Below are 8,195 nucleotides of genomic sequence, written 5' to 3'. Positions count from 1 at the left end.
TTGCTAGGGAGATGCTAAGGAAGAAACACCCCTCCCAGGTGAGCAGGGGAGGGTGAGAAAGAAATGTGCAAGGCTGTTTTAGATCAGCCCCATCCCCTTGCAATACAGAGACTTGTCTCTCCTACCTATTAATTTTTTAGGGTTCCCCCAGGTATAGGAGTATTTTCTGGCCTGCTCTCAGTCTTCCTGTATGTTTAATTGCCAGCATAATTGCCCAGGTCCCGTTTCCCAAACGGTTAATTGCCCAAGTCCCGTTTCCCAAAGGTTTAATTGCCCAAGTCCCAGTTCCCCAAAGTTACCTTTTCTTTCGCCCTCTGTTTGCCTTCCAGTGTGTGGCCCACAAAGGGTTAAGCGAGCCGCCCTGAAATGAAAGCTGCTGCTGCATATTTCAAGGAGGCTCTACCTGGGGAGTGGAGAGTTGTCTTCTTCCTGGTAGGGAAGCACCAGGGAGTCGTCTCTATGTGTGGCTGAATCCCAGTGACTTTCTCTGTTGCTGAGGAGCAAACACCTCCCACTCCCCAAAGGTGAGTGTTTAATGCGGTGAAACTGTGGCTTTGATTTAACTGGGTTGTGGTGGAGGGAGAGGGAATCCCTCGGTGCTAGCCCACAGCTGAAAAACAACGTACTTTTTGAGTTGGAAAAAGTACGGTCTGACCCATTTTGTCTGCACACCTCCCTGGAAGCCAGGAGAGGCAATAGAAGGGCCTTTCAGACCCTGCTGTAGTGTTTCCAAAGGACGGGTGTGTCCAGAAGTACTTAAAGCTCCCCTGGAATGAGGGAGCAATGTTAAAAAAATTCCTATTGACTTTTATAGGTGCTTCTTAAAGAATCAGTCTTCAAGTGCTAAACTGAGGGAGGGCAGCTCTAGAACTGAATTTTGCAGTTGGAACCCATCTCTAATGGCAGTTTTGTAAAGGAAACTCACTGTTAGGGGGCTTATTCCTTCACCCGCTTACTTCCCTGGTCCTTCTTGCATGAACAGAGAGCAACGATACCCGAAGTCCAAAGGTGCAAACAATTCGATGTTTATTGGGGTGAACTTCCAGCAAGCATGATTCCCGTTTCCTTCCTTAGTGTCCCCCTTCCCAGCTCTGACACCACAGAGCCTTATCTGTGTCCCTGTTCCCATTTCCGCCCCTTAGCAAAACATAATTCCAATTCCCCCCCCTTACTTCCTGATTGATTACAGACTATATAGTAAAACTTGAGTTCTGCTTAGCTATACCTTAACCAATCATTTTACTGAAATTTAACTAACCAATCTTAACATATTGTAACATGATTATTTAACCAATTATATCCCACCACCTTAATTAGTTTACACCCAGCAAAATTAATTATACAGCAGACAGAAACAATCACAGAACCAGAAGGAGACCATGCCAATAAACAATAGCAAAGTGGGAACTTTATAATGACAAAACAATACAGAAGTAAGGATTTCACATCCCAGCTATTGATAAGTGAGTTCTTGCCAGACAGGATGCTATCAAACTAAGTTTCCTTTTGCATTTTCTAGGCACTTCCCTTTCTCTGGAGGCGAAAGGCACTATCAGGACAGGATTGTATCCTAACAGCCCAATAGCACCTTATTTCAATGTGACTAGTTTGGAACGTGAGGATGTGACCGGTCGCTTCCCAGCTTATGGCAGCCTCTGCTGCTTAGCCAAAGGCCTTAGCCTGAGAACAGGGCCTCAGACTGTCACAGTAAGAGAAGGCCTTTACACCAGCAGACAGTGATTTTGATTCTTTCTTTTATACCTCTAGAACTAGCTGAGTGATAAGAATACACCTAAATTCTTAGAGTATAGGCCTTTATAGACAGGCCTGAATATCTATATCCTAGATACTCTTGTCAGCTCTACATGATTAGCTATGGCCAGTGACTTTAACACAGAGCTGAGCCTGGAAACGGAAAGTTGAAATGCTGGGGAGTTTAATTGATTTTATTTCAAATATGAGCTCTGAAGTGTTAGGCTGACTTCCCCAAAGCCTGACTGATTTCACTCATCTAAACTCCATCACACTGGTGTGTCTCAGGGGCCCTCCCCTGCACCCGGCAGCGAAGCAAACAGCTCTTTGCTGTAGCCACAAAGTAGCTTGCTTGGATGTAAACAGTCTCTCTGATGACCCTGAAGCATGTTGCTGAGCAGATTGAGGCATAAGTAGGTGAACTGCAGACAACGAAGGCGCTTTGACGAAAAACAAGTTTTAAGAAATTCTAGGCAGCTTTATGTAGTTATTCTGGATTTATACAAGTGTAACTTAGAGCCAAATCTGCATATGTGACAGGATACACTCTCGGGGCCAAATCTATGCTGCAAATAAAACTAAGTCAGAGGATCTGATTATACCACTGTTTCCATCTGTAGCACAGATGGGACCTGATCTGAATTTAAGCCCTGGGGAAAAGTCCTAAAAGCTTTTGTGTCCTTGCATGTTTGTTCAGCCACATCTCTGCTGGGCAGTAGGAAAGGAAAGGAAAAGACAAAACCGCTATTTGTAGTGCGCCCAGTGCCGTATATACAAACCAGGGGCCAAGCTCCCTGCCTCAGAGCTCCCAGCCTAAGGCTCCAGTCCTGCAATCCCATCATTCCTGTGGAGCCCTCCTGGATTGCTAGGGCCTGACTCAGAAACTGGTGGGAAAGGCATCATGAATCGGTGGATTTTAAGAGACGCTCTTAGACCAGACCCTCCCTGCCTCTAGTTTCCCCACAACTGTGGTTGTTTACACTGTGAGCTGTCAGGGTCTGTGCTCAGTCGGTGCTTAAAGCACAATGACAAAATACTGGGCTGTTGCTGTCTCCTTCCTTCTGTAGTAGCCCTGTGCCATGGGCTGCAATGGGAGTCAGACTCATAGGTGCTGGAACTAGGGCGGCTGGGGAAGGGGAGCTGCCACACTCCCTGGCTTGAAGTGGTTCCATCACATACAGGGTTTACAGATTGGTTCAATAGCTCTCAGCCCCCGACTGTACAAACTGTTCCAGCCCCCCAGCCAGGCTAGGGCTATGGTCAGTGTTTTCGATATACTGCTTGATTTAGCAGGCTGAGAGTGTGGGGGTGGTTTCTGCAATGAAACCTGCCAAACCAGCTTCTCTGGCTGTTTGATTGGGTGTCTTCTCTCCCTCAGCATGGGCACACCCACCACAGCTAGGCTAGTGTTTAAGTGCCCCAAGGGTGGAGCAAAATTCCATCAAGGCAGAAGCAAACCTGTGTAGGCACTTGAATTGCTCCTGTAATCTTGCTCCTCAGAGTGCAAAAGTGGGGAGGATCAAGGGGAATTGCAGGGGAGGGGCTGCAGATCCTTTCCCAAGGGCCCTGGCAGAGCAGTGGGGGTGGGGAGGCCAAGGCTGGACTAGTGGAGAGGGGCTGCAGGTCATTAGTAAGGGCTCGTGGTAGTGCTCTGAGGTAAACGTGCACTTACTAGAGCTAGCAATCTGGCTGTCGCCTCTTCTGAGTCCCTCACTTGGACACTCCCATGTGCAGTGATAGTAGAGAGCCCTTTCCTGGGGACTGCATGTGTGTTCCCCTCTGGGCCTCCCTTCCTCAAAACCACTCGGTTTATCTTTGCACTAGGCCTCTCAGAACTCCCTGTGCTGGGCAGCCAATAAAGGAGAGAGCTGGGGCTAGGGGCAATAGAAACTGCTCCTCACCTTGGGCAATGTAGCAGGGTGGAGAATTCAGGACGGCTCTGATTGCCTCCCTGATGCCAGTAAAACTAGTCTGTTTTAACGCCCACTGTCCCGCCCTGCAGAGGAGTTTCGGGTCAAAGACTGCAGCCAGTTCAGACCTAGGCTAGGAGCCTGTTGATTGCATCTGCTTCAGCAGGTGTCTAAGCAGCTGGGCTTAGTCACTGAGCAATCTTTCCCTGTGCCACTCTGCACTGTGCTCTCTTTCTGGTTCCAAGAAAAGGAGGACTTGTGGCACCTTAGAGACTAACCAATTTATTTGTAGCTCACGAAAGCTTATGCTCAAATAAATTTGTTAGTCTCTAAGGTGCCACAAGTACTCCTTTTCTTTCTGCGAATACAGACTAACACGGCTGTTGCCGGCACGCCGTGCCAGAGGCGAGCAACAGCGGTGGCGGGGGGGGGGGAGGCTTGCTACCCGGTGTGCTTCACCCAATAATCACAACGGGGTGGAGAAGCAGAAAAGTTTATTTGAAGCTTCAAAAAGGTACAGGGAGATTAGAATCTCAAATCCTGTACACAGAGCAGAAAGTTACACAGGCTTTTATACATCCTTTCTTCAGCATACTTACCAATAGCAAACTGCCCTAAGTATCCATATAGCCAGCCAATCCAGTTCCCAGCTAGTTTCCTTGTTTTTTGTATCATTTGTTAAACTATACATAAAGCTGCTTTATTCAGCATTGTTCTTCCATATCTGCCCTGTTTGGCCTTGTTTAGTTTCAGGCACTCTGACTCTGCAACATATTGTTGCAGATCCTCAGCATAACTGCTGCGAGTGCCTCCAGGCGGGGGCGCCAAGCACACTTGGGCCTAGTACGCATAGCTGCTGCGAGTGCCTCCAGGCGGGGGGGGGGGGCAAGGATACTTGGGCCTAGTGCGAGGGGGCTTCATCGACACTCGTGGTCTTCCATCCCCTCGAGTTACCTAGTGGTCATGCCCAGTGTCCCCAACACGGCTGTTACTCTGAAACCTTTCTGGTTCCAGTCCACCTCTACCACAGCCGGGGAGGGCCCAGCTCCCCATAAGGCAGGGGGATTCTGGGGAATTCCTGCAATCCTTCTGCAGTCCTAGCCTAGGAATGAGCTCTGCAGCCTCTCTCTGGAGTTGAATCCTGGCCCTATGCTGGGGTTAGAACAGAGGCACCCAGGGCCCAGCCTCGCAGAATTTGTCCCTGCCTACACCTTCCTTTTTGTTTTTAAACACAACAATCTGCTTCTATGGCTCCTCTCTCTGATGGTCCAGTGCTTTACAAAGCCTCCCCGCCCCATTTTACAGGCGGGAGATACTTGCCCTCTGTGTGGCTAACTTGCCCAAGGTTATGGGCAGAAAGGGAACTAGCGCAGGAGTCCTGACCCCCAGGCTCCTGCTCTAGCCACCAGACAATGCTGCCTTTGTGACTCCGCCTGTGAAAAGATGATTCTGTCTAGAGTGCAGCTGCCCCCTCTCCTCTTTGCACATCTTGGCTTTCCGAGCAGTTGCGCCGCCCCACTGAGAAGGCTCGTGGCTCTATGATGGCGAGAGCTGCGTGGCTGAGATTCTAGAGCTTTTAGTCCAAATGTTCTGGTGTGTGTTTCTTTTGAAGTTGGGCTTCTGTATAAATTGGTACCCAAACTGGCTGCTTCACTGTGCCTGTCTGCACTGTGCATCTCTCCCAAGACAGACGTGCCATCGCACACACGGTGATCACTAGCGCAGCAGGGATCTTGCAGTATGGAAATAAAAGGTCTGCTGAAGAGTAGCAACCAAAACAAAAATGCCCCTTGCCGGTTTCCCTAAGAAATGTGGCCCCACAGAATATCAAACACTATGGAATGTTCCCACTGACAAAAGCAGGGACAAAACTGGCTTTGTGGCTAATGTGTCGGACTGGGTGATCTGGGTTCTAGCTTTGGCTCTGCCATAAACATGTTGTGAAACTTGCTCTGTGCCTCAATTTCCCTGTCTGTAAAATGGGGAGAAAACAATGGCTTACTTCACAAGGATTTAATGAGACTTAAAGCCTTCATGTTTGTAAAGTGCTATGAGAGCTGTGGGATGGAATGCACTAACAACAGCGAGGCTACATCACTGCCGGTCCTCATCCCTATCGTACAGATGGGAAAACGAGCACACAGAGAGAGAGAACAGTTTGACCCAGATCATGCAGTGAGTCAGCAGCAGACATGAAAATAGAACCAGGTCCTGTAGAAGGGAAAATAATACATTACAATTGTTTGGGTGAAGAGACTCTGTAGGACTATAAGTGGGGTCTGAAAAGAAAAGATGATGAGATCCCTCCCCAAAGAACATCCTGATGATGTATGGCTTATGTATGGGTCTGTCACCTTAGTGGAATAGTCTTTAATTGTATGTATTCCAGCAACTGTGTTTTGTATCTTGCATGCATCACCAACCTGGGGACAGAGCATTTAAGCGGCTGGAAATTGAAGCTAGACATATTCAGACTGGAAATAAGGCATAAACAATTAGCAGCAATGGTGATTAACCATTGGTACAATTTACCAAGACTCGTGGTGGATTCTCCATTATTGAGAATGTTTAAATCAAGATTGGATATTTGTCTTGCTAGGAATTATTTTGGCACAATTCTCTGGCCTGTGTTATACAGGAGATCAGACTAGATGATCACAATGGTCCCTTCTGGCCATGGATTCTATGAATCTATGAAAAGTCCTTGAAGCAAATAGGGCTTCATGTCTTGATGGCAGAGACTAGAATAGAAATGAAATACTTCTGTATAGGGCCTGGGAAGAAAATCCCCAGGGCTCCCTATAAATGAAGTGTCTCTGAGGTCCTCCTCACTGCTCCATGTGGTGGTCAGATCATGAAAGTTGATAAGGACTGTGCAGTGCACGTGAGCTCAGAACAGATACCTGGACTCCAGATAATTGTTAAACTATCCATAATAGATACAGACAGGACTGACTCCTGTAGGAATAACTGGAGTCCTTTTTGGTAAAGAACTGGTGGTTCATGACCTGTTTGATCACGTTTCTCACCTTGGCACATCTCATCCATGGCTCTTCTCCCAGGAACCTGCCTGTAGATTTTCATTTAGGCAATGAGAACCATCTTGTTGGTTTGTTTTTATTTATAATTTTGTATTCATTTTTCAAATACAACAAATATACCAAAACACCAGATTCAACATAATACAAAAGTAAAGAAAGTAGGATAAAAGCAGTGAAGTAAGATATCTTTCTTCAGAGTATACATTAATCATAGACCTCTTAAAGAGTCATTCCAAATTGTTTTGAATTTTTCAGGCATACCCTTTCTGCAGAATGCCAGTTGTTCATTAGCTGCAAGGTCAGCTGTATCACTGAGCCAGGCAGGCATCAATATTTGGTGGGGATTGACCATTTTTGCAGGATTAACTTTTTAGCAATCAAAGACCATGTTGCCTTGTTACCAGGTAATCTCCAGCTATCCAGAATATATACAAGAATGAAACTTAAGTGGGAGGGCTCCAGTTTAGCATACAAAATCAAATTGGTCCTTTGACCCACCTCATACCAGAAATTCTTGATACAGGGGCACTCCCAAAACATATGAGCTAATGTAACACCAAGGGAATTATATTTCCAACAGTGGTCAGTATTTATGAGACCCATTACCATTAGCCTATATGGGGACAACTGTATTCAAAAAAGTGTCTCTTTTGGTGAATGAGCTGTAGTCTCAGGTCTATAGTTGCTTTTTAAACATTAGATAAAATTGTATTCCACTGGGCCAGAGATAGCTGTGTATCCAAATTTCAGTCCCAAATTTCAGTAGAAAGTTCACAATCTTTGGCAGAGTTCTTTGGACCAGACAATAATAAAAGGATACCACTGGCTGAGAAAATCCAGGACATTTCCTTCAAAATAATAAACATTCTGGAGCTCTCAATGCATCCAGTGCAAATACATGTAGAAGTCAATGCTTTAACTGAAGATATTTCCATGCTCCAGAGCAGGGCATGCCAAATTGTTTCTGAAGGTCTACAAGTGGTTTAAATTTATCCTTGTTAGTTAGCTGTGACACAGTCATAATTCCTGTGGCCATCCAATCCCTCCACATCAAAGTTTTGCTGCTGATTTTAAGGATAGGATTGCTCCAGAGGACCACATCTACATGGAAAAATGGATGGAAGTGGAATTTTTTTAGCTAAATTTGACCAATCTTGCCTCACAAATGCTATTGTGGGAGCTCTGGAGCCATCAAATCTATAATAATGTGATCCTACAATGCCTGAAAGTGGGAGAGAGTATACTAATTCTTGTTCAGTCTGAACCCAAGGTGGGGTCTGTGGGGTCATATCTAACAGCCACAAAGATGCCGGGCTTAACAAAAAGGAGATATGATAATTTTCCAAGTTGGGAAAATGAAATCCTCCCAGAGATAGGGGGAGCTGTAATTTGTTCAGAACCAGTCTAGGTTTCTTACCTGCACTCCTAAGGAACATTCTGAAAATATTATTGAATTTTTTTAAATTGAGTTTCAGGAATAGAAATAGGGAGC

At 46.0% G+C, this 8,195-nt stretch overlaps 1 protein-coding gene across 1 annotated transcript in view; it reads left to right on the top strand.

Annotated features, from left to right (window-relative positions):
- Window positions 1-437: 437 nt before the first annotated feature.
- The window catches only part of TJP3 (tight junction protein 3), a 53,648-nt gene continuing 45,890 nt past the window's right edge, over window positions 438-8,195 (top strand). Inside the window, exon 1 of the mRNA XM_074939522.1 lies at window positions 438-524. The gene's annotated coding sequence lies outside the window, so the exon portion shown is untranslated. The remainder of the gene's footprint in view (window positions 525-8,195) is intronic.

The sequence above is a fragment of the Natator depressus genome, chromosome 25 (assembly GCF_965152275.1).
Source record: "Natator depressus isolate rNatDep1 chromosome 25, rNatDep2.hap1, whole genome shotgun sequence".
Taxonomy (NCBI): domain Eukaryota; kingdom Metazoa; phylum Chordata; order Testudines; family Cheloniidae; genus Natator; species Natator depressus.
This window is presented reverse-complemented; position numbering and strand designations above follow the sequence as displayed.